Below are 26,477 nucleotides of genomic sequence, written 5' to 3'. Positions count from 1 at the left end.
TGATACACGGAGTGGCAGATCCTTATCTTGATCTATGCCAACTCAACAAACACCATCGGAGACACCTGTAGAGCATCTTTATAGTCACCTAGTTACGTTGTGACGTTTGAGAGAACACTAAGTGTTCCTCCAGTATTCGGGAGTTGCATAATCTCATAGTCACAGGAACATGTATAAGTTATGGAGAAAGCAATATCAATAAACTAAACGATCAAAGTGCTAAGCTAACAGATGGGTCAAGTCAATCACATGATTCTCTAATGATGTGATCCCGTTCATAAAATGACAACTCTTTGTCCATGCCTAGGAAACTTGACCATCTTTGATCAACGAGCTAGTCAGGTAGAGGCATACTAGTGACACTTGATGTCTACTACACAACCTTTTTCTTGTAGACGTTGTTGGGCCTCCAAGTGCAGAGGTTTGTAGGACAGTAGCAAATTTTCCTCAAGTGGATGACCTAAGGTTTATCAATCAGTGGGAGGTGTAGGATGAAGATGGTCTGTCTCAAACAACCCTGCAACCAAATAACAAAGAGTCTCTTGTGTCCCCAACACACCCAATACAATGGTAAATTGTATAGGTGCACTAGTTCGGCGAGGAGATGGTGATAGAAGTGCAATATGGATGGTAGATATAGGTTTTTGTAATCTGATATTATAAAAACAACAAGGTAACTAATGATAAAAGTGAGCTAAAATGGTATAGCAATGTGTTGAAACAAGGCCTAGGGTTCATACTTTCACTAGTGCAAGTTCTCTCAACAATAATAACATAATTGGATCATATAACTATCCCTCAACATACAACAAAGAGTCACTCCAAAGTCACTAATAGCGGAGAACAAACGAAGAGATTATTGTAGGGTACGAAACCACCTCAAAGTTATCCTTTCTTATCGATCTATTCAAGAGTCTGTAGTAAAATAACATGAAGCTATTCTTTCTATTCAATTTATCCTAGAGTTCGTACTAGAATAACACCTTAAGCCACAAGTCAACCAAAACCCTAATGTCACCTAGATACTCCAATGTCACCTCAAGTATCCGTGGGTATGATTATACGATATGCATCACACAATCTCAGATTCATCTATTCGACCAACACAAAGAACTTCAAAGAGTGCCCCAAAGTTTCTACCAGAGAGTCTAGACGAAAACGTGTGCCTGAAGAAATATGCCCTAGAGGCAATAATAAAGTTTTTATTTATATTTTCTTGTATCATGATGAATGTTTATTATTCATGCTAGAATTGCATTAACAGGAAACTTAGTACATGTGTGAATACATAGACAAACAGAGTGTCCCTAGTATGCCTCTACTTGACTAGCTCGTTAATCAAAGATGGTTAAGTTTCCTAGCCATGGATATGTGTTGTCATTTGATGAACGGGATCACATCATTAGAGAATGATGTGATGGATAAGACCCATCCATTAGCTTAGCATAATGATTTTTCAGTTTTATTGCTACTGCTTTCTTCATAACTTATACATGTTCCTCTGACTATGAGATTATGCAACTCCCGAATACCGGAGGAACACCTTGTGTGATATCAAACGTCACAACATAAATGGGTGATTATAAAGATGCTCTATAGGTGTCTCCGATGGTGTTTGTTGAGTTGGCATAGATCGAGATTAGGATTTGTCACTCTGTGTATCGGAGAGGTATCTCTGGGCCTTCTCGGTAATGGACATCACTCTAAGCCTTGCAAGCATTGTGACTAATGAGTTAGTTTCAAGATGATGCATTACGTAACGAGTAAAGAGACTTTCCGGTGACGAGATTGAACTAGGTATGAGGATACCGATGATCGAATCTTAGGCAAGTAACATACCGATGACAAAGGGAACAACGTATATCGTTATGCAGTTTGACCAATAAAGATCTTCATAGAATATGTGGGAGCCAATATGAACATCCAGGTTCCGCTATTGGTTACTGACCGGAGACGTGTCTCAGTCATCTCTACATAGTTCTCGAACCCGTAGGGTCCGCACGCTTAACGTTCGGTGACGATCGGTATTATGAGTTTATGTGTTTTGATTTATTGAAGTTTGTTCGGAGTCTCGGATGAGATCGGGGACATGATGAGGAGTCTCGAAATGGTCGAGATGTAAAGATCAATATATTGGAAGGCTATATTCGGACATCGGAAAGGTTCCGAGTGATTCGGGTATTTTTTGGAGTACCGGAGAGTTACGGGGAGTATATGGGCCCTAATGGGATTTAGGGGAGAGAGGGAGGGGCTGCCTACGGCTCGCCGCGCACCCCCCCAAGGCCTAGTCCGAATTGGACTAGGGGGAGGGGCGGCGCCCCCTCCTTCCTTCTCTTCTCTCTTCCCTTTCCTTCTCTCCTACTCCTACTACATGGAAGGGGGGATCCTACTCCCGGTGGGAGAAGGACTCCCCAGGGTGCGCCATAGTAGAGGGCCGGCCCACCCCCTCCTCCACTCCTTTATATACGGGGGAGGGGGCACCCCATAGACACACAAGTTGATTGTTTCTAGCCGTGTGCACTCCCCCCCTCCACCATAATCCACCTCAGTCATATCGTAGCGGTGCTTAGGCAAAGCCCTGTTTCGGTAGCATCATCATCACCGTCATGACGCTGTCGTGCTGACGAAGCTCTCCCTCGACACTCTGCTGGATCGTGAGTTCGTGGGACGTCACCGAGCTGAACGTGTGTAGATCGCGGATGTGCCGTACTTTCGGTACTAGGATCGGTTGATTGTGAAGACGTATGACTACAGCAACCGCGTTGTCATAACACTTCCTCTTACGGTCTACGAGGGTACGTAGACGAAACTCTCCCCTCTCGTTGCTATGCATCACCATGATCTTGCGTGTGCATAGGAATTTATTTGAAATTACTGCGTTCCCCAACAGTGGCATTAGAGCCAGGTCTATGCGTAGATGTTATATGCACGAGTAGAACACAAAGGAGTTGTGGGCGTGGGTATATACATATTGCTTGCCCGTCACTAGTTGATTCTTGATTCGGAGGTATTTTTGGATGAAGCGGCTCAGACCGACATTACGCGTACGCTTACGCGAGACTGGTTCTACCAATGTGCTTCGCACACAGGTGGCTAGTGGGTGTCTATTTCTCCAACTTTAGTTGAATCGGGTTCAATGAATAGGATTCTTTCTGAAGATCAAAAAGCAATCACTATACCGCGTTGTGGTTTTGATGCGTAGGTAAGAACGGTTCTTGCTTAGCCCGTAGCAGGCACGTAAAACTTGCAACAACAAAGTAGAGGACGTCTAACTTGTTTTTGCAGGGCATGTTGTGATGTGATATGGTCAAGACGTGATGAGATATAAATTGTTGTATGAGATGATCATGTTTTGTTAAAGTTATCGGCAACTGGTAGGAGCCTTATGGTTGTCTCTTTATTGCATAAGATGCGAGTGCGTTATAATTGCTTTACTTTATCGCTATGCGATAGCAATAGTTGCAAAAGCAATAGTTGGTGAGACGACCATGTGACGACACGTTGATAGAGATCAAGATGATCGAGATCATGGTGTCATGCCGGTGACGATAGAGATCATGACGGTGTTTTAGGAGATGGAGATCAAAGGCACAAGATGATGATGGCCATATCATGTCACATATTTTGATTGCATGTGATGTTTATCCTTTATGTATCTTATTTTTCTTAGTTCGGCGGTAGCATTATAAGATGATCTCTCACTAAATTTCAAGGTATAAGTGTTCTCTCTGAGTATGCACCATTGCGACAGTTTGTCGTGCCGAGACACCACGTGATGATCGGGTGTGATAAGCTCTACGTTCACGTACAACGGGTGCAAGCCAGTTTTGCACACGCGGAATACTCGGGTTATACTTGACGAGCCTAACATATGCATATATGGCCTTGGAACACTGGAGACCGAAAGGTCAAGCGTGAATCATATAGTAGACATGATCAACATAGTAATGTTCACCATTGAAAACTACTCCATCTCACGTGATGATCGGACATGGTGTAGTTGATTTGGATCACATGATCATTTAGATGACTAGAGGGATGTCTATATAAGTGGGAGTTCTTAAGTAATATGATTAATTCAACTTTAATTTATCATGAACTTAGTCCTAATAGTATTTGCATATCTATGTTGTAGATCAATAGCTTGCAGTGTAGCTCCCCGTTTATTTTTTGATATGTTCCTAGAGAAAATTAGTTGAAAGATGATAGTAGCAATGATGCGGACTGGGTCCATGATCTGAGGATTATCCTCATTGCTGCACAGAAGAATTATGTCCTTGATGCACCGCTAGGTGACATACCTATTGCTGGAGCAGATGCACACGTTATGAACGTTTGACAAAGCTCGGTATGATGACTACTTAATAGTTTAGTGCACCATGCTTTGCGGCTTAGAACCGGGACTTCAAAAACGTTTTGAACGCCACAGAATATATAAGATGTTCTAAGAGTTGAAATTGGTATTTCATACTCATGCCCGTGTCGAGAGGTATGAGACCTCTGACAGTACTTTGCCTACAAGGTGGAGGAGAATAGCTCAACCAGTGAGCATGTGCTCAGATTGTCTGGGTACTACAATTGCTTGAATCAAGTGGGAGGTAATCTTCCAGATAAGATAGTAATTGATAAAGTTCTCTAGTCACTATCACCATGTTACTAGAACTTAGTGATGAACTATAATATGCAAGGGATGACGAAAGTAATTCCCAAGCTCTTCGCGATGCTGAAATCGGTGAAGGTAGAAATCAATAAATAGCATCAAGTGTTGATGGTTAACAAGACCACTAGTTTCAAGAAAAGGGCAAAGGGAAAGAAAGAGGAACTTCAAAGAAGAAAGGAAAGCAAGTTGGCACTCCCATGAAGAAGCTCAAAGCTAGACCCAAACCTGGAACTAAATGCTTCTACTTCAAAGGAAATGGTCACTTGAAGTGGAACTGCCCTAGATACTTGGCAGATAAGAAGGATGGCAAAGTGAACAAACGTGTATATTTGATATACATGTTATTGATGTGTACTTTATGAGTGTTTATAACAACACCTCAGTATTTGATACTGGTTCAGTTACTAAGAGTAGTAACTCGAAACGGGAGTTGCAAAATAAACAGAGACTAGTTAAGGGCGAGGTGATGATGTGAGTTGGAAGTGATTCCAAGGTTGATAATATCACCATCGCACACTCCCTTTACCTTCGGGATTAGTGTTGAACCTAAAATAAATGTTATTTGGTGTTTGCGTAAAGCATAATATGATTGGATCATGTTTATTGCAATACGGTTATTCATTTAAGTCAAGGATAATTGTTGTTCGGTTTACATGAATAAAACCTTCTGAGGTCATACACCCAAGGTGAATGGTTTATTGAATCTCGATCGTAGTAATACAAATATTCATAATATTGAAGCCAAAAGATGCAAAGTTAATAATGATAGTGCAACTTATATGTGGCACTGTCGTTTAGGTCATATTGGTGTAAAGCGCATGAAGAAACTCCATGGTGATGGGCTTTTGGAATCACTTGATTATGAATCATTTGATGCTTGCGAACCATGCCTCATGGGCAAGATGACTAAAACTCCGTTCTCTGGAACAATGGAGCAAGCAACTGACTTATTGGAAATAGTACATACTGATGTATGCAATCCGATGAGTGTTGAGGCCCGTGGCAGGTATCGTTATTTTCTGATCTTCACACATGATTTGAGCAGATATGGGTATATCTACTTGATGAAACATAAGTCTGAAACATTTGAAAAGTTCAAGGAATTTCGGACTGAAGTGGAAAATCATCGTAACAAGAAAATAAAGTTTCTGTGATCTGATCGTGGAGGAGAATACTTGAGTTACGAGTTTGGTATTCATTTGAAATAATGCGGAATATTTTCGCAGCTCACGCCACCTGGAACACCACAGCGTAACGGTGTGTCCCAATGTCATAACCGTACTTTATTAGATATGGTGCAATCTATGATGTCTCTTACCGATTTATCACTATCGTTTTGGGGTTATGCATTAGAGACAACTGCATTCACGTTAAATAGGGCACCATCTAAATCTGTTGAGACGACACCATATGAACTGTGGTTTAGCAAGAAACCTAAGTTGTCGTTTCTTAAAGTTTGGGGCTATGATGCTTATGTGAAAAAGTTTCAACCTGATAAGATCGAACCCAAATCGGAGAAATGCATCTTCATAGGATACCCAAAGGAAACTGTTGGGTACACCTTCTATCACAGATCCAAAGGCAAGATATTCGTTGCTAAGAATGGATCCTTTCTAGAGAAGAAGTTTCTCTCGAAAGAAGTGATTGGGAGGAATGTAAAACTTGATGAGGTAATTGTACCTTCTCCCGAATTGGAAAGTAGTTCATCACATAAATCTGTTCTAGTAATTCCTACACCAATTAGTGAGGAAGTTAATGGTGATGATCATGAAACTTCGGATCAAGTTGCTACCGAATCTCGTAGGTCAACCAGAATACGTTCTACACCAGAGTGGTATGGTAATCCTGTTCTGGAGGTCATGTTACTTGACCATGACGAACCTATGAACTATGAGGAAGCGATGATGAGCCCAGATTCTGCGAACTGGCTTGAAGCCATGAAATCTGAGATGAAATCCATGTATTAGAACAAAGTATGGACTTTGATTGACTTTCCCGTTAATCGGTGAGCCATTAAGAATAAATGGATTTTCAAGAGGAATACGGACACTAATAGTAGTGTTACTATCTACAAAGCTCGAATTGTCGTAAAAGTTTTTGACAAGTTCAAGATGTTGATTATGATGAGATTTTCTCACTCGTAGCGATGCTTAAGTCTGTCCGAATCATGTTAGCAATTGTCACATTTTATGAAATCTGGCAAATGGATGTCAAAGTTGCATTCCTTAATGGATTTCTTAAAGAAGAGTTTTATATGATGCAACAAGAAGGTTTTGTCAATCCTAAAGGTGCTAACAATGTGTGCAAGCTCCAGCGATCCATCTATGGACTGGTGCAAGCATCTCGGAGTTGGAATATATACTTTGATAAAGTGATCAATGCATATGGTTTTATACAGATTTGCGGTGAAGCCTGTATTTACAAGAAAGTGAGTGGGAGCACAACAACATTTCTGATAAGTATATGTGAATGACATATTGTTGATCGGAAATAATGTAGAATTTTCTAGAAAGCATAAAGGAGTGTTTGAAAAGAGTTTTTCAAAGAAAGACCTCGATGAAGCTACTAACATATTGAGCATCAAGATCTATAGAGATAGATCAAGACGCTTGATATATTTTCAATGAGTACATACCTTGACAAGATTTTGAAGTAGTTCAAAATGGAAAAGTGAAAGAAGGAGTTCTTGCATGTGTTGCATGGTGTGAAGTTGAGTAAAGACTCAAAACCCGACCACGGAAGAAAATAGAAACAGAATGAAAAGTCATTCCCTATGCCTCAGTCATAGGTTCTATAAAGTATGCTATGTTCTGTACCAGACCTATTGTGTACCTCATCATAAGTTTGGCAAGAGGGTACAATAGTGATCCAGGAGTGGATCACTGGACAACGGTCAAAAATATCCTTAGTAGAATAAGGAAATGTTTCTCGGTTATGGAGGTGACAAAGAGTTCGTCGTAAAGAGTTACGTCGATGCAAGCTTTGACACCGATCTGGATGACTCTAAGTCTCGATCTAGATACATATCGAAAGTGGGAGAAATTAGCTAGAGTAGCTCCGTGCAAAGCATTGTAGACATAGAAAATTTGCAAAATACATACGGCTCTGAATGTGGCAGACCCATTGACTAAATTTCTCCCACTAGCAAAACATGATCACTCTTTGGGTGTTAATCACATACCGATGTGAACTAGATTATTGAATATAGTAAACCCTTCGGGTGTTAGTCACATGGAGATGTGAACTAATCACATAAAGATGTGAACTATTGGTGTTAAATCACATGACAATGAGAACTAGATTATTGACTCTAGCGCAATATGCCCTAGAGGCAATAATAAAATTGTTATTTATATTTCCTTATATCATGATAAATGTTTATTATTCATGCTAGAATTGTATTAACAAGAAACTTAGTACATGTGTGAATACATAGACAAACAGAGTGTCCCTAGTATGCCTCTACTTGACTAGCTCGTTAATCAAAGATGGTTAACTTTCCTAGCCATGGACATGTGTTGTCATTTGATGAATGGGATCACATCATTAGAGAATGATGTGATGGGCAAGACCCATCCGTTAGCTTAGCATAATGATCATTCAGTTTTATTGCTATTGTTTTCTTCATAACTTATACATTATCCTCAGATTATGAGATTACGCAACTCCTGAATACCATAGGAAGACCTTGTGTGCTATCAAGCGTTACAACATAACTGGGTGATTATAAAGATGCTCTACAGGTGTCTCGGATGGTGTTTGTTGAGTTGGCATAGATCGAGATTAGGATTTGTCACTCTGTGTATCAGAGAGGTATCTCTAGGCCCTCTTGGTAATGCACATCACTCTAAGCCTTGCAAGCATTGTGATTAATGAGTTAGTTGAGGGATGATGCATTATGGAATGAGTAAAGAGACTTGCCGGTAACGAGATTGAACTAGGTATGAGGATACCGACGATTGAATCTCGGGCAAGTAACATACCGATGACAAAGGGAACAAAGTATATCGTTATGCGGTTTGACCAATAAAGATCTTCATAGAATATGTGGGTGCCAATATGAACATCCAGGTTCCGCTATTGGTTATTGACCAGAGACGTGTCTTGGTCATGCCTACATAGTTCTCGAACCCGTAGGGTCCGCACGCTTAACATTTGGTGACGATCGGTATTATGAGTTTATGTGTTTTGATGTACCAAAGTTTGTTCAAAGTCCCGGATGATATCAGGGACATGACGAGGAGTCTCGAAATGGTTGAGATGTAAAGATCGATATATTGAAAGGCTATATTCGGACATCGGAAAGGTTCTGAGTGATTCAGGTATTTTTCGGAGTGCCGGAGAGTTACGGGGAGTATATGGGCCCTAATGGGCTTTAGGGGAGAGAGGGAGGGGCTTCCTATGGTAGGCCGCGCGCCCCCCAAGGCCTAGTCCCAATTGGACTAGGGGTAGGGGCGGCGCGCCCTCCTGCCTTCTCTTCTCTCTTCCCTTTCCTTCTCTCCTACTCCTACTACATGGAAGGGGGTGAATCCTACTCCAGGTGGAGTAGGACTCCCCAGGGCGTGCCATAGTAGAGGGCCGACCCTCCCCCTCCTCCACTCCTTTATATACGGGGGAGGGGGGCACCCCATAGACACACAAGTTGATTGTTTCCAGCCGTGTGCGGTGCCCCCCTCCACCATAATCCACCTTGGTCATATTGTAGCGGTGCTTAGGCAAAGCCTTGTTCTGGTAACATCATCATCACCGTCATCACGCCATCGTGCTGACGAAGCTCTCCCTTGACACTCTGCTGGATCGTGAGTTCGTGGGACATCACCGAGCTGAACGTGTGTAGATCGTGGAGGTGCCGTACTTTCGGTACTAGGATCGGTCGATCGTGAAGACGTACGACTACATCAACCGTGTTGTCATAACGCTTCCACTTACGGTCTATGAGGGTACATAGACGAAACTCTCCCCTCTCGTTGCTATGCATCACCATGATCTTGCGTGTGCATAGGAATTTTTTTGAAATTACTGCGTTTCCCAACAGTGCCAACCCCTATGCATAAGTTCACGAGGTCACGGAACTCGCAAGTTGATCACCAAAACATACATCAAGTGGATCACGTGAATATCCCATTGTCACCATAGATAAGCACATGCAAGACATACATCAAGTGTTCTCAAATCCTTAAAGACTCAATCCGATAAGATAACTTCAAAGGGATAACTCAATCCATTACAAGAGAGTAGAGGGGGAGAAACATCATAAGATCCAACTATAATAGCAAAGCTTGTGATACATCAAGATTGTGCCGAATCAAGAACACGAGAGAGAGAGAGAGAGAGAGAGAGAGAGATCAAACACATAGCTACTGGTACATACCATCAGCCCCGAGGGTGAACTACTCCCTCCTTGTCGTGAAGAGCGCTGAGATGATGAAGATGGCCACCGGAGAGGGATTCCTCCCTCCGCCAGGGTGCCGGAATGGGTCTAGATTGGTTTTCGGTGGCTATGGAGGCTTGCGGCGGCGGAACTCCCGATCTAGGTTATTTTCTGGAAGTTTCGTAATTAATAGGAATTTTTGGCGTCGGTCTCACACCAAGGGGGTCTCTGAGTTGTCCACGAGATAGGGTAGCGCGCCCCCACCCTCGTGGACGGACCGGGACTCTTCTGGCCCAACTCTTTTACTCCGAGGGCTTCTTTTGGTCCATAAAAAATCGTCAAAAATTGGCACGTCCATTGGACTTTGTTTGGTATTCCTTTTCTGTAAAACTCAAAAACAAGGAAAAAACAGAAACTGGCACTAGCTCTAGGTTAATAGGTTAGTCCCAAAAATCATATAAAATACCATATAAATGCATATAAAACATCCTAGATGGATAATATAATAGCATGGAACAATCAAAAATTATAGATACGTTGGAGACGTATCAAGCATCCCCAAGCTTAATTCCTGCTCGTCCTCGAGTAGGTAAATGATAAAAACAGAATTTTTGATGTGGAATGCTACCTAACATATTTATCAATGTAATCTTCTCTACTGTGGCAAGAAAATTCAGATCCATAAGATTCAAGACAAAAGTTTAATATTGGCATAAAAATAATAATACTTCAAGCATACTAACTAAGCAATTATGTCTTCTCAAAATAACATGGCCAAAGAAAGCTTATCCCTACAAAATCATATAGTTTGGCTATGCTTCATTTTCGTCACACAAAAATGCTCTCATCATGCAGGACCTCGATGGCAAGCCAAGCAATTGTTTCATACCTTAGTAATCTCAAACTTTTTTCAACTTTCACGCAATACATGAGCGTGAGCCATGGACATAGCACTATGGGTGGAATAGAATATAATGATGGGGGTTGTGTAGAGAAGACAAAAAAAGAGAAAGTCTCACATTGACACGGCTAATCAACGGGCTATGGAGATGCCCATCAATTGATGTCAATGCGAGGAGTAGGGATTGCCATGCAACGGATGCACTAGAGCTATAAATGTATGAAAGCTCAACAAAAGAAACTAAGTGGGTGTGCATCCAACTTGCTTGCTCATGAAGACCTAGGGCATTTGACGAAGCCCATTTTTGGAATATACAAGCCAAGTTCTATAATGAAAAATTCCCACTAGTATATGAAAGTGACAATATAAGAGACTCTCTATCATGAAGATCATGGTGCTACTTTGAAGCACAAGTGTGGAAAAAGGATAGTAGCATTGTCCCTTTTATTTTCTTTTTATTTTTTATTTTTTATTTGGCCTTTCTTTTTTTCATTTGGCCTTCCCTTTTTTGGGGACAATGCTCTATTAATGATGATCATCACACTTCTATTTATTTACAACTCAAAGATTACAACTCGTTACTAGAACAAAGTATGACTCTATATGAATGCCTCCAGCGGTGTACCGGGATGGGCAATAAATCATGAGTAACATGTATGAAATTATGCATGGTGGCTTTGCCACAAATACGATGTCAACTACATGATCATGCAAGGCAATATGACAATGATGAAGCATGTCATAATAAACGTAATGGTGGAAAGTTGCATGGCAATATATCTCGGAATGGCTATGGAAATGCCATAATAGGTAGGTATGGTGGCTGTTTTGAGGAAGATATAAGGAGGTTTATGTGTGCACCAACTCTCAAGGTGAGAAAGGGCAATGCACGGTACCGAAGAGGCTAGCAATGATGGGAAGGTGAGAGTGTGTATAATCCATGGACTCAACATTAGTCATAAAGAACTCACATACTTACTACAAAAATCTACAAGTCATCAAAAAACAAGCATTACGTGCATGCTCCTAGGGGGATAGATTGGTAGGAAAAGACCATCGCTCGTCCCCGACCACCACTCATAAGGAGGAAAATCAAAGAAACACCTCATGCTTCAAATTTGTCACACAACGTTTACCATACGTGCATGCTACGGGACTTGCAAACCTCAACACAAGTATTTCTCAATTTCACAATTACTCAACTAGCACGACTCTAATATGACCATTTTTATATCTCAAAACAATTATCAAGTATCAAACTTCTCATAGTATTCAATGCACTATATATAAAAGTTTTTATTATACCCATCTTGGATGCCCATCATATTAGGACTAGTTTCATAACCAAACCAAACTACCATGCTATTCTAAAGACTCTCAAAATAATATAAGTGAAGCACGAGAGCAAATGACAAACTACTCCGAAAGATATAAGTGAAGATCAATGAGTAATCGAATAATTATGCAACTATGTGAAGACTCTCTAACATTTAAGAATTTCAGATCTTGGTATATTATTCAAACAGCAAGCAAAACAAAATAAAATAAAATGACGGATACGTGTCCAACGTATTTATAATTTTTGATTGTTCCATGCTATATTATATCCTGTTTTGGACATTATTGGGCTTTATTATACACTTTTATATTATTTTTGGGACTAACCTATTAACCGGAGGCCCAACCCAGAATTGCTATTTTTTTTGCCTATTTTAGGGTTTCACAGAAAAAGAATATTAAACGGAGTCCAAACAGAATGAAACCTTCGGGAACGTGATTTTCGGAACGAACATGATCTAGAGGACTTGGACCCTACGCCAAGCAATCAACGAGGAAGGCACGAGGTAGGGGGCGCGCCTACCCCCCCCCCCAGGCGCGCCCTCCACCCTCGTGGGGGCCACGTTGCTCCACCGACGTACTCCTTCCTCCTATATATATACCTACGTACCCCCAAACTACCAGATACAGAGCCAAAACCCTAATTCCACCACCGTAACTTTCTGTATCCACGAGATCCCATCTTGGGGCCTTTTTCTGGAGCTCCGCCAGAGGGGGTATCGATCAGGGAGGGCTTATACATCAACACCATAGCCTCTCTGATGAAGTGTGAGTAGTTTACTTCAGACCTACGGGTCCATAGTTATTAGCTAGATGGCTTCTTCTCTCTTTTTGGATCTCAATACAAAGTTCTCCCCCTCTCTTATGGAGATCTATTTGATGTAATCTTCTTTTGCGGTGTGTTTGTTGATACCGATGAATTGTGAGTTTATGATCAAGTTTATCTATGAACAATATTTGAATCTTCTCTGAATTATTTTATGTATGATTGGTTATCTTTGCAAGTCTCTTCGAATTATCAATTTGGTTTGGCCTACTAGATTGATCTTTCTTGCAATGGGAGAAGTGCTTAGCTTTGGGTTCATTCTTGCGGTGTCCTTTCCCAGTGATAGTAGGGGCAGCAAGGCACATATTGTATTGTTGCCATGAGGATAACAAGATGGGGTTTATATCATATTGCATGAGTTTATCCCTCTACATCATGTCATCTTGCTTAAAGCTTTACTCTGTTATCTTGAACTTAATACTCTAGATGCATGCTGCATAGCGGTCGATGTGTGGAGTAATAGTAGTAGATGCAGGTAGGAGTCTGTCTACTTGTCTCGGACGTGATGCCTATATACATGATCATACCTACATATTCTCATAACTATGCTCAATTCTGTCAATTGCTCAACAGCAATTTGTTCACCCACCGTAATACTTATGCTTTCGAGAGAAGCCTCTAGTGAAACCTATGGCCCCCGGGTCTATTTTCTATCATATTAATATTCCAATACTTAGTTATTTCCTTTGCCATTTATTTTACTTTCATCTTTATTTCTCTTTATCATAAAACTACCAAAAATATTATCTTATCATATATATCAGATCTCACTCTCGTTGGTTACCGTGAAGGGATTGACAACCCCTTTATTGTGTTGATTGCGAGGAGTTTATTTGTTCGTGTAGGTGTGAGGGACTCGTGCGTGGCCTCCTACTGGATTGGTACCTTGGTTCTCAAAAACTGAGGGAAATACTTACGCTGCTCTACTGCATCACCCTTTCCTCTTCAAGGGAAAACCAGCGTAGTGCTCAAGAGGTAGCAAGAAGGATTTCTGGCGCCGTTGTCGGCGAGGCTTACGCAAGGTCAAGTCAAGATTTGGACTCCCGGCAATGAGCCATTTCTGGCGCCGTTGCCGGGGAGTCTATGCAAAAGTCAACATACCAAGTACTCGACACAAACTCTTTGTCCATGGTTAGGAAACATAACCATCTTTGATTAACGAGCTAGTCTAGTAGAGGCATACTAGTGACACTCTGTTTGTCTATGTATTCACACATGTATTATGTTTCCGGTTAATACAATTCTAGCATGAATAATAAACATTTATCATGATATAAGGAAATAAATAATAACTTTATTATTGCCTCTAGGGCATATTTCCTTCAGTCTCCCACTTGCACTAGAGTCAATAATCTAGATTACACAGTAATGATTCTAACACCCATGGAGCATTGGTGTTGATCATGTTTTGTTCGTGGAAGAGGCTTAGTCAACGTGTCTGCTACATTCAGATCCATATGTATCTTGCAAATCTCTATGTCTCCCACATGGACTAGATCCCGGATGGAATTGAAGCGTCTCTTGATGTGCTTGGTTCTCTTGTGAAATATGGATTCCTTTGCCAAGGCAATTGCACTAGTATTGTCACAAAAGATTTTCATTGGACCCGATGCACTAGGTATGACACCTAGATCAGATATGAACTCCTTCATCCAGACTCCTTCATTAGCTGCTTCCGAAGCAGCTATGTATTCCGCTTTACACGTAGATCCCGCCACGATGCTCTGTTTAGAACTGCACCAACTGACAGCTCCACCGTTTAATGTAAACACGTATCCGGTTTGCGATTTATAATCGTCCGGATCAGTGTCAAAGCTTGCATCAATGTAACCGTTTACGATGAGATCTTTGTCACCTCCATATACGAGAAACATATCCTTAGTCCTTTTCAGGTACTTCAGGATGTTCTTGACCGCTGTCCAGTGATCCACTCCTGGATTACTTTGGTACCTCCCTGCTAGACTTATAGCAAGGCACACATCAGGTCTGGTACACAACATTGCATACATGATAGAGCCTATGGCTGACGCATAGGGAACATCTTTCATTTTCTCTCTATCTTCTGCAGTGGTCGGGCATTGAGTCTGACTCAACTTCACACCTTGTAACACAGGCAAGAACCCTTTCTTTGCTTGATCCATTTTGAACTTCTTCAAAATCTTGTCAAGGTATGTGCGTTGTGAAAGTCCAATTAAGCGTCTTGATCTATCTCTATAGATCTTTATGCCTAATATGTAAGCAGCTTCACCGAGGTCTTTCATTGAAAAACTCTTATTCAAATATCCCTTTATGCTATCCAGAAATTCTATATCATTTCCAATCAGTAATATGTCATCCACATATAATATCAGAAATGCTACAGAGCTCCCACTCACTTTCTTGTAAATACAGGCTTCTCCAAAAGTCTCTATAAAACCAAATGCTTTGATCACACTATGAAAGCGTTTGTTCCAACTCCGAGAGGCTTGCACCAGTCCATAAATGGATCGCTGGAGCTTGCACACTTTGTTAGCTCCCTTTGGATCGACAAAACCTTCCGGTTGCATCATATACAACTCTTATTCCAGAAATCCATTCAGGAATGCAGTTTTGACATCCATCTGCCAAATTTCATAATCATAAAATGCAGCAATTGCTAACATGATTCGGACAGACTTAAGCATCGCTACGGGTGAGAAGGTCTCATCGTAGTCAACCCCTTGAACTTGTTGAAAACCTTTTGCGACAAGTCGAGCTTTGTAGACAGTAATATTACCGTCAGCGTCAGTCTTCTTCTTGAAGATCCATTTATTCTCAATTGCTTGCCGATCATCGGGCAAGTCAACCAAAGTCCATACTTTGTTCTCATACATGGATCCCATCTCAGATTTCATGGCTTCAAGACATTTTACGGAATCTGGGCTCACCATCGCTTCTTCATAGTTCGTAGGTTCATCGTGATCTAGTAGCATGATTTCCAGAACAGGATTATCGTACCACTCTGGTGCGGATCTCACTCTGGTTGATCTACGAGGTTCAGTAGTATCTTGTTCTGAAGTTTCATGATCATTATCATTAGCTTCCTCACTAATTGGTGTAGGTGTCACAGAAACAGTTTTCTGTGATGCACCACTTTCCAATAAGGGAGCTGGTACAGTTACCTCGTCAAGTTCTACTTTCCTCCCACTCACTTCTTTCGAGAGAAACTCCTTCTCTAGAAAGGATCCATTCTTAGCAACGAATGTCTTGCCTTCGGATCTATGATAGAAGGTGTACCCAATAGTCTCCTTTGGGTATCCTGTGAAGACACATTTCTCCGATTTGGGTTCGAGCTTATCAGGTTGAAGCTTTTTCACATAAGCATCGCAGCCCCAAACTTTAAGAAACGACAACTTTGGTTTCTTGCCAAACCACAGTTCATAAGGTGTCGTCTCAACGGATTTTGATGGTGCCCTATTTAATGTGAATGCGACCGTCTCTAAAGCATAACCCCAAAATGATAGCGGTAAATTTGTAAGAGACATCATAGATCACACCATATCAAGTAAAGTACGATTACGACGTTCGGACACACCATTACGCTGAGGTGTTCCGGGTGGCGTGAGTTGCGAAACTATTCCGCATTGTTTCAAATGTAGACCAAACTCGTAACTCAAATGTTCTCCTCCATGATCAGATCGCAGAAACTTTATTTTCTTGTTACGATGATTTTCAACTTCACTCTGAAATTCTTTGAACTTTTCAAATGTTTCAGACTTATGCTTCATTAAGTAGATATACCCATATCTGCTTAAATCATCTGTGAAGGTGAGAAAATAACGATATCTGCCATGAGCCTCAACATTCATCGGACCACATACATCTATATGTATGATTTCTAACAAATCTGTTGCTCTCTCCATTGTACCAGAGAACGGTGTTTTAGTCATCTTCCCATAAGGCACGGTTCGCAAGTACCAAGTGATTCATAATCAAGAGGTTCCAAAAGTCCATCAGTATGGAGTTTCTTCATGCGCTTTACACCGATATGACCTAAACGGCAGTGCCACAAATAAGTTGCACTATCATTATCAACTCTGCATCTTTTGGCTTCAACATTATGAATATGTGTGTTACTACTATCGAGATTCATCAAAAATAGACCACTCTTCAAAGGTGCATGACCATAAAATATATTACTCATATAAACAGAACAACCATTATTCTCTGATTTAAATGAATAACCGTCTCGCATTAAACAAGATCCAGATATAATGTTCATGCTCAACGCAGGCACCAAATAACAATTATTTAGGTCTAATATTAATCCCGAAGGTAGATGTAGAGGTAGCGTGCCGACCGCGATCACATCAACTTTAGAACCATTTCCCACGCGCATCGTCACCTCGTCCTTTGCCAGTGTTCGCTTAATCTGTAGTCCCTGTTTCGAGTTGCAAATATTAACAACAGAACCAGTATCAAATACCCAGGTGCTACTGCGAGCTCTAGTAAGGTACACATTAATAACATGTATATCACATATACCTTTGTTCACCTTGCCATCCTTCTTATCCGCCAAATACTTGGGGCAGTTCCGCTTCCAGTGACCAATCTGCTTGCATTAGAAGCACTCAGTTTCAGGCTTAGGTCCAGATTTGGGTTTCTTCTCCTGATCAGCAACTTGCTTGCTTTTCTTCTTGAAGTTCCCCTTCTTCTTCCCTTTGCCCTTTTTCTTGAAACTAGTGGTCTTGTTGACCATCAACACTTGATGCTCCTTCTTGATTTCTACCTCCGCAGCTTTCAGCATTGCGAAGAGCTCGGGAATAGTCTTATTCATCCCTTGCATATTATAGTTCATCACAAAGCTCTTGTAGCTTGGTGGCAGTGATTGGAGAATTCTGTCAATGACGCAATCATCTGGAAGATTAACTCCCATGTGAATCAAGTGATTATTATACCCAGACATTTTGAGTATATGCTCACTGACAGAACTGTTCTCCTCCATCTTGCAGCTATAGAATTTATTGGAGACTTCATATCTCTCAATCCGGGCATTTGCTTGAAATATTAACTTCAACTCCTGGAACATCTCATATGCTCCATGACGTTCAAAACGTCGTTGAAGTCCCGATTCTAAGCCGTAAAGCATGGCACACTGAACTACTGAGTAGTCATTAGCTTTGCTCTGCCAGACATTCACAACATCTGGTGTTGCTCCAGCAGCAGGCCTAACACCTAGCGGTGCTTCCAAGACGTAATTCTTCTGTGCAGCAATGAGGATAATCCTCAAGTTACGGACCCAGTCCGTGTAATTGCTACCATCATCTTTCAACTTTGCTTTCTCAAGGAACGCATTAAAATTCAACGGAACAACAGCACGGGCCATTTATCTACAATCATACATAAACAAGCAAGATACTATCAGGTACTAAGTTCATGATAAATTTAGGTTCAATTAATCATATTACTTAAACTCCCACTTAGATAGACATCCCTCTAATCATCTAAGTGATCACGTGATCCAAATCAACTAAACCATAACCGATCATCACGTGAAATGGAGTAGTTTTCAATGGTGAACATCGCTATGTTGATCATATCTACTATATGATTCATGCTCGATCTTTCGATCTCAGTGTTCCGAGGCCATATTTGCATATGCTAGGCTCGTTAAGTTTAACCTGAGTATTTTGCGTGTGCAAAACTGGCTTGCACCCATTGTAGATGGATGTAGAGCTTATCACACCCGATCATCATGTGGTGTCTGGGCACGACAAACTTTGGCAACGGTGCATACTCAGGGAGAACACTTTTATCTTGAAATTTAGTGAGAGATCATCTTATAATGCTACCGTCAATCAAAGCAAGATAAGATGCATAAAAGATAAACATCACATGCAATCAATATAAGTGATATGATATGGCCATCATCATCTTGTGCTTGTGATCTCCATCTCCGAAGCACCATCATGATCACCATCGTCACCGGCGTGACACCTTGATCTCCATCGTAGTATCATTGTCGTCTCGCCAATCTTATGCTTCCACGACTATCGCTACCGCTTAGTGATAAAGTAAAGCATTACAGCGCGATTGCATTGCATACAATAAAGCGACAACCATATGGCTCCTGCTAGTTGCCGATAACTCGGTTACAAAACATGATCATCTCATACAATAAAATTTAGCATCATGTCTTGACCATATCACATCACAACATGCCCTGCAAAAACAAGTTAGACATCCTCTACTTTGTTGTTGCATGTTTTACGTGGCTGCTACGGGCTTTAAGCAAGAACCAATCTTACCTACGCATCAAAACCACAACGATAGTTTGTCAAGTTGGTGTTGTTTTAACCTTCGCAAGGACCGGGTGTAGCCACACTCGGTTCAACTAAAGTTGGAGAAACTGTCACCCGCAAGCCACCTATGTGCAAAGCACGTCGGGAGAACCGGTCTCGCGTAAGCGTACGCGTAATGTCGGTCCGGGCCGCTTCGTCCAACAATACCGCCGAAGCAAAGTATGACATGCTGGTAAGCAGTATGACTTATATCGCCCACAACTCACTTGTGTTCTACTCGTGCATATAACATCAACATATAAAACCTAGGCTCGGATGCCACTGTTGGGAAACATAGTAATTTCAAAAAAATTCCTACGCACACGCAAGATCATGGTGATGCATAGCAACGAGAGGGGAGAGTATGATCTACGTACCCTTGTAGATCGACAACGGAAGCGTTTGGTTGATGTAGTCGTACGTCTCCACGGCCCGACCAATCAAGCACCGAAACTACGGCACCTCCGAGTTCTAGCACACGTTCAGCTCGATGACGATCCCCGGACTCCGATCCAGCAAAGTGTCGGGGAAGAGTTCCGTCAGCACGACGGCGTGGTGACGATCTTGATGTACTACCGTCACAGGGCTTCGCCTAAGCACCGCTACAGTATTATCGAGGACTATGGTGGAAGGGGGCACCGCACACGGCTAAGAATATGATCACGTGGATCAACTTGTGTCTCTAGGGGGTGCCCCTGCCTCCGTATATAAAGTTTCAAGGGAGGGGGCCGGCCGGCCAGGAGAGGCACGCCAGGAGGAGTCCTACTCCCTTTGGGAGTAGGACTCCCCCCTTTCCTAGTTGGAATAGGATTCATGGAGGGGGGAAAAGGAGAGAGAGGAGGAAGGGGGGTCGTCCCCCTCTCCTTGTCCAATTCGGACCAAGGGGGGGAGGAGCGCGCGGCCCATCTCTGGCCACCTCTCCTCTCTTCCACTAAGGCCCACTAAGGCCCATATACCTCCCGAGGGGTTTCGGTAACCTCCCGGTACTCCGGTAAAATCCCGATTTCACCCGGAACACTTCCGATATCCAAACATAGGCTTCCAATATATCAATCTTTATGTCTCGGCCATTTCGAGACTCCTCGTCATGTCCGTGATCACATCCGGGACTCCGAACAACCTTCGGTACATCAAAATGCATAAACTCATAATATAACTGTCATCGTAACCTTAAGCGTGCGGACCCTACGGGTTCGAGAACAATGTAGACATGACCGAGACACGTCTCTGGTCAATAACCAATAGCGGAACCTGGATGCTCATATTGGCTCCTACATATTCTACGAAGATCTTTTATCAGTCAGACCGCATAACAACATACGTTGTTCCCTTTGTCATCGGTATGTTACTTGCCCGAGATTCGATGGTCGGTATCCCATACCTAGTTCAATCTTGTTACCGGCAAGTCTCTTTACTCGTTCTGTAATACACCATCCCGCAACTAACTCATTAGTTGCAATGCTTGCAAGGCTTAAGTGATGTGCATTACCGAGAGGGCCCAGAGATACCTCTCCGACAATCGGAGTGACAAATCCTAATCTCGAAATACGCCAACCCAACATGTACCTTTGGAGACACCTGTAGAGCACCTTTATAATCACCCAGTTACGTTGTGACGTTTGGTTGCACACAAAGTTTTCCTCCGGTAAACGGGAGTTGCATAATCTCATAGTCATAGGAACATGTATAAGTTATGAAGAAAGCAATAGCAACATACTAAACGATCGGGTGCTAAGCTAATGGAATGGGCCATGTCAATCAGATCATTCACCTAATGATGTGATCCCGTTAATCAAATAACAACTCTTTGTCCATGGTTAGGAAACATAACCATCTTTGATTAACGAGCTAGTCTAGTAGAGGCATACTAGTGACACTCTATTTGTCTATGTATTCACACATGTATTATGTTTCTGGTTAATACAATTCTAGCATGAATAATAAACATTTATCACGATATAAGGAAATAAATAATAACTTTATTATTGCCTCTAGGGCATATTTCCTTCAGTTTGATACGTTTCCAACGTATCTATAATTTTTCATTGTTCCATGCTATATTATATCTTGTTTTGGACATTATTGGGCTTTATTATACACTTTTATATTATTTTTGGGACTAACCTATTAACCGGAGCCCAGCCCAGAATTGTTGGTTTTTGCCTATTTTAGGGTTTCGCAGAAAAAGAATATCAAACGGAGTCCAAACGGAATGAAACCTTCGGGAACGTGATTTTTGGAATGAACATGATCCAGAGGAATTGGACCCTACGTCAAGCAATCAACGAGGAAGGCACGAGGTAGGGGGTGCGCCTACCCCCCAGGCGCGCCCTCCACCCTCGTGGGGCCCATGTTGCTCCACCGACGTACTCCTTCCTCCTATATATACCTACGTACCCCCAAACTACCAGATACGGAGCCAAAACCCTAATTCCACCGCCGTAACTTCCTGTATCCACGAGATCCCATCTTGGGGCCTTTTCTGGAGCTCCGTCGGAGGGGGTATCAATCATGGAGGGCTTCTACATCAACACCATAGCCTCGCCGATGAAGTGTGAGTAGTTTACTTCAGACCTACGGGTCCATAGTTATTAGCTAGATGGCTTCTTCTCTCTTTTTGGATCTCAATACAATGTTCTCCCCCTCTCTTGTGGATATCTATTCGATGTAATCTTCTTTTACGGTGTGTTTGTTGAGACCGATGAATTGTGGGTTTATGATCAAGTTTATCTGTGAACAATATTTGAATCTTCTATGAATTCTTTTATGTATGATTGGTTATCTTTGCAAGTCTCTTCGAATTATCAGTTTTGTTTAGCCTACTAGATTGATCTTTCTTGCAATGGGAGAAGTTCTTAGCTTTGGGTTCAATCTTGCGGTGTTCTTTCCCAATGACAGTAGGGGCAGCAAGGCACGTATTGTATTTTTCCATCGAGGATAACAAGATGGGGTTTATATCATATTGCATGAGTTTATCCCTCTACATCATGTCATCTTGCTTAAAGCGTTACTCTGTTCTCTTGAACTTAATACTCCAAATGCATGCTGGATAGCGGTCGATGTGTGGAGTAATAGTAGTAGATGCAGGCAGAAGTCGGTCTACTTGTCTCGGACGTGATGCCTATATACATGATCATACCTAGATTTTCTCATAACTATGCTCAATTCTGTCAATTTCTCAACAATAATTTGTTCACCCACCGTAATACTTATTCTTTCGAGAGAAGTCTCTAGTGAAACCTATGGCCCACGGGTCTATTTTCTATCATATTAATCTTCCAATACTTAGTTATTTCCTTTGCCATTTTTTTACTTACATCTTTATTTCTCTTTATCATAAAAATACCAAAAATATTATCTTATCATATCTATCAGATCTCACTCTCGTAGGTGACCGTGAAGGGATTGACAACCCCTTTATCGCATTGGTTCCGAGGAGTTTATTTGTTTGTGTAGGTGCGAGGGACTCGTGCGTGCCCTCCTACTGGATTGATACCTTAGTTCTCAAAAACTGAGGGAAATACTTACGCTGCTCTACTGCATCACCCTTTCCTCTTCAAGGGAAAACCAACGCAGTGCTCAAGAGGTAGCAATGACGCTCCAAGCAAAACACATATCATGTGATGAATAAAAATATAGCTCCAAGTAAAGTTACCGATGAACGAAGACGAAAGAGGGGATGCCATCCGGGGCATCCCCAAGCTTAGGCTCTTGGTTGTCCTTGAATATTACCTTGGGGTGCCTTGGGCATCCCCAAGCTTAGACTCTTTCCACTCCTTGTTCTATAGTCCATCGAATCTTTACCCAAAACTTGAAAACTTCACAACACAAAACTTAACAGAAAACTCGTAAGCTCCATTAGTATAAGAAAATAAATCATCACTTTTGGTACTGTTGTGAACTCATTCTAAATTCATATTGGTGTAATATCTACTGTATGCCGACTTATCTATGGTTCATATCCTCCGATACTACTCATAGATTCATCAAAATAAGCAAACAACACATAGAAAACAGAATCTCTCAAAAACAGAACAATCTGTAGCAATATGTAGGTTTCGAATACTTTTGTAACTCGAAAAATCCTGAGAAATTAGGAAGTCCTAGACGATTTGTATATTGAACTAGTGCAGTTGGAATTGGTATTTTATCGCTCTCTGGTAAAAAATGAAAATTATTTTCATGAGTGCATACTTTCTGTTTTTATCAGCAAGATCAACCAATAATCACCCAAGAAGATCCTAAAGGCTTTACTTGGCACAAACACTAACTAAAACATAAAAAACTCAATCATAACAGAGGGTAGATGATTTATTTATTATTAACAGGAACAAAAAGCAAGGAACAAAAAAAATTGGGTTGCCTCCCAACAAGCGCTATCGTTTAACGCCCCTGGCTAGGCATGATGATTTCGATGATGCTCACATAAAAGATAAGAATTGAAACATAAAGAGAGCATCATGAAGAATATATCTAGCACATTTAAGCCTAACCCACTTCCTATGCATAGGGATTTTGTGATCAAACAACTTGTGGGAACAAGAATCAACTTGCATAGGAAGGTAAAACACGGATAACTTCAAGATTTTCAACACATAGAGAGGAAACTTGATATTATTGCAATATGTAAAAACATATGTTCCTCTCTCATAATAATTTTCAGTGGCATCATGAATAAATTCAACGATATAACCATCACATAAAGCATTATTTTCATGATTCACAAGCATAGAAATTTTACTACTCTCCACATAAGCAAAATTCTTCTCATTCGGAATAGTGGGAGCAAACTCAACAAAATAACTATCATATGAGGCATAATCCAATTGAAAATTTAAATCACGATGACAAGTTTCATGGTTATCATTATTCTCTATAGCATACATGTCATCACAATAATCATCATAGAAAGGAGGCATGCTATCATCATAATAAATTTGCTCATCAAAACTTGGGGGACTAAAAATATCATCTTCATCAAACATAGCATCCCCAAGCTTGTGGCTTTGCATATCATTAGCATCATGGATATTAAAATAATTCACACTAACAACATTGTAGTCATGCTCATTATCCAAAGATTTAGTGCCAAACATTTTAATGCATTCTTCTTCTAACACTTTGGCACAATTATCGGAATCCTTATTTTCACGAAAGACATTAAAAAGATGAAGCATATGAGGCAACCTTAATTCCATTTTTTGTAGTTTTCTTTTATAGACTAAACTAGCGATAGAACAAGAAACTAAAAGATTCGATTGCAAGATCTAAAGATATACCTTCAAGCGCTAACCTCCCTGGCAACGGCGCCAGAAAAGAGCTTGATGTCTAGTACACAACCTTCTTCTTGTAGACGTTGTTGGGCCTCCAAGTGCAGAGGTTTGTAGGACAGTAGCAAATTTCCCTCCAGTGGATGACCTAAGGTTTATCAATCTGTGGGAGGCGTAGGATGAAGATGGTCTCTCTCAAACAACCTTGCAACCAAATAACAAAGAGTCTCTTGTATCCCCAACACACCCGATACAATGGTAAATTGTATAGGTGCACTAGTTCGGCGAAGAGATGGTGATACAAGTGCAATATGGATGGTAGATATATGTTTTTGTAATCTGAAATTATAAAAACAGCAAGGTAACTAATGATAAAAGTGAGCGAAAATGGTATAGCAATGCGCTGAAACAAGGCCTAGGGTTCATACTTTCACTAGTGCAAGTTCTCTCAACAATAATAACATAATTGGATCATATAACTATCCCTCAACATGCAACAAAGAGTCACTCCAAAGTCATTAATAGCGGAGAACAACCAAAGAGATTATTGTAGGGTACGAAACCACCTCAAAGTTATCCTTTCTGACCGATCTATTCAAGAGTCCGTAGTAAAGTAACATGAAGCTATTCTCTCCGTTCAATCTATCCTAGAGTTCATACTAGAATAACACCTTAAGACACAAATCAACCAAAACCCTAATGTCACCTAGATACTCCAATGTCACCTCAAGTATCCGTGGATATGATTATACGATATGCATCACACAATCTCAGATTCATCTATTCAACCAACACAAAGAACTTCAAAGAGTGCCCCAAAGTTTCTACCGGAGAGTCAAGCCAAAAACGTGTGCCAACCCCTATGCACAAGTTCATGAGGTCACGGAACTCGCAAGTTGATCACCAAAACATACATCAAGTGGATCACGTGAATATCCCATTGCCACCACAGATAAGCACATGCAAGACATACATCAAGTGTTCTCAAATCCTTAAAGACTCAATCCAATAAGATAACTTCGAAGGTAAAACTCAATCCATTACAAGAGATTAGAGGGGGAGAAACATCATAAGATCCAACTATAATAGCAAAGATCACGGTACATCAAGATCGTGCCGAATCAAGAACACGAGAGAGAGAGAGATCAAACACATAGCTACTGGTACATACCCTCAGCCCCGAGGGTGAACTACTCCCTCCTCGTCATGGAGAGCACCGGGATGATGAAGATGGCCACCGGAGAGGGATTCCCCCTCCGCCAGGGTGTCGGAATGGGTCTAGATTGGTTGTCGGTGGCTAAGGAGGCTTGCGGCGGCGGAACTCCCGATCTAGGTTATTTTCTGGAGGTTTATGTATTTATAGGAATTTTTGGCGTTGGTCTCACGCCAAGGGGGTCTCCGAGTTGTCCACGAGATAGGGCGGCGCACCTGGGGGTAGGGCACGTCCCCACCCTCGTGGACGGCTCGGGACTCTTTTGGCCCAACTCTTTTACTCCGGGGGCTTCTTTTGGTCCATAAAAAATGTCAAAAATTGGCACGTCCATTGGACTCCATTTGGTATTACTTTGTATAAACTCAAAAACAAGGAAAAACAGAAACTGGCACTGGGCTGTAGGTTAATAGGTTAGTCCCAAAAATCATATAAAATACTATATAAATGCATATAAAACATCCTAATATAATAGCATGGAACAATCAAAAATTATAGATACGTTTGAGATGTATCAACACTCTGTTTGTCTATGTATTCACACATGTACTAAGTTTCCAGTTAATACAATTCTAGCATGAATAATAAACATTTATCATGAT

Source organism: Triticum dicoccoides, chromosome 3A (assembly GCF_002162155.2).
Source record: "Triticum dicoccoides isolate Atlit2015 ecotype Zavitan chromosome 3A, WEW_v2.0, whole genome shotgun sequence".
In the NCBI taxonomy this organism is placed as follows: Eukaryota; Viridiplantae; Streptophyta; class Magnoliopsida; order Poales; family Poaceae; genus Triticum; species Triticum dicoccoides.
This window is presented reverse-complemented; position numbering follows the sequence as displayed.